Here is a 2,148-nt window from a genome sequence, read left to right as displayed (position 1 = left end):
GATGTAACCTAACCTAACCTAACCTAAACACAAACCTAACTACATATTAAATCGTCACACATAAACGTAACTATTATTACATTGAGGTTCAAATTTATGTCTATCAAAAATTAACGCCCTCTTTTGTTGTTGTCGTTGTTGATGTTGTTGTTGTCGTCGTCGTCGTTGTTTTTGTTGTTGTTGTTGTTGTTGTTGTTGTTGTTGTTGTTGTTGATGTAACCTAACCTAACCTAACCTAAGCTAAACACAAACCTAACTACATATTAAATCGTCACACATAAACCTAACTATTATTACATTGAGGTTCAAATTTATGTCTATCAAAAATTAACGCCCTCGTTTGTTGTTGTCGTTGTTGATGTTTTTGCTGTCGTCGTCGTCGTCGTCGTCGTTGTTGTTGTTGTTGTTGTTGTTGTTGTTGTTGTTGTTGTTGATTTTGTTGTTGTTGATGTTACCAAACCTAACCTAACCTAACCTAACCTAAACACAAACCTAACTACATATTAAATCGTCACACATAAACCTAACTATTATTACATTGAGGTTCAAATTTATGTCTATCAAAAATTAACACCCTCTTTTGATACCTGATGAACATAGTCTATATTTTATGATGTTTTTTATTCTGTGTCAACCCGATCGGAGCCGGGACGGTCCTACATGCCTAAATAAAGATATTCAGTAAAATTCAAAATTCAAATGGAATTATCCATTTTTGCTGATAATAGTGAGTTTTAATATTATATAAAAATGTTATATATAGGTAATTATTATTATACATATTATAATAAACTTATTGATCTACATTGTTGGTGTTTTATTTTTAATTTCCTATAAATTTGAATAAGGATGAGAATTAGTAGTGATGTTACCCAGCATCGAAAATTTTATCGATATCGATATGAAGTTTTATCGATAATATGTACTCAAAGGAGACATCACTAGCAACTTCAACTTTTAAATGTTGGCAGCAATGTGGATCATTTTTGACGTGAACTTTTCATAGGTTGGTATATAAGACTTAACCTAAGTAATACATGCATATGTGTGCGTGAGCTCGAAATCGAAGTACTGAGTGCCGTCTCTTCCTATATTACTTGCTCTGTGAAGTTAACCCGTCTAGCGTCATACGCACAGATGTTATGCGTCCCAAGTATGTCGAGGTAGTTTACGAAATCTAGCTTTTTTATGACTACCGAGTTTGAAAATTTTATTTACCCTATTGTTCTATAATTATATGCCATGTATGATATATTTTTGGAAAGAGGAAGAAACTAGTTATAGCATAAAAATGTAATCATGACGATATATTTTTTCTATAAAATTATAAAAAATTGATTTTCTTTTGTTTTAATTTTAATTGCTTACATACTAACACTTACATGATAATGGTGAGTCATCAAATGATCATATTCACGTTTTCATATCACTACACGATTGCCAAATACATTCACTTATATTTTCACACATTTAACACAACGTATTTCACTATGAATAATAACAAATATCCATTATTCACAAACAAGAAAAAAAGCGCCATTTTGCGTCTTCCGCACTGAAAAGTTGAGACACTTTTTCACTGAGTATTCTTCAAATATCCCTAAAACCAATATCATAAACGTATTCTACGTAAAATTTCCAGTAATATACGTCTCAATTATCACTCATCTAATTATTCCTCTCGGCATAATTCACAATCCAAATATTCGTTGAACAAGACGAACGTTACAAACTATGGCCGATGACGCAACTCAATCAATGATTCACTTTTTTTTTTTTTTTTTTGTTGTTTTAGTCTGTATTTCCTGTCTCGGAGTCGTGTCGATTCGAATTATAAATGTTTAAGGCATAGAGAAATATTTTTTATACTGGAAACATTCACTTGTACGTCTCTACTGATGACCTTCAATGTTACAACCGCTGTGCGTAGGACGCTACACGGGTTAAGAGGCTGATTCAAGAATGTTCTGCCATATTTTTCATTCTGTCAAACACAACGACAGTGCAGAGATAATTATTCCAAGCCCTGACACCGATATTTTTGTATTAGGCCTTTATTTCTGGCATTTTTTATGTAATTTATTTAATTAAAAATTGAAAACAATTATTTCGGCCATATATGTATAACTTTAGTAGGCAGGTACTTTA

This window comes from Colias croceus, chromosome 1 (genome assembly GCF_905220415.1).
Source record: "Colias croceus chromosome 1, ilColCroc2.1".
NCBI lineage: Eukaryota > Metazoa > Arthropoda > Insecta > Lepidoptera > Pieridae > Colias > Colias croceus.
This window is presented reverse-complemented; position numbering follows the sequence as displayed.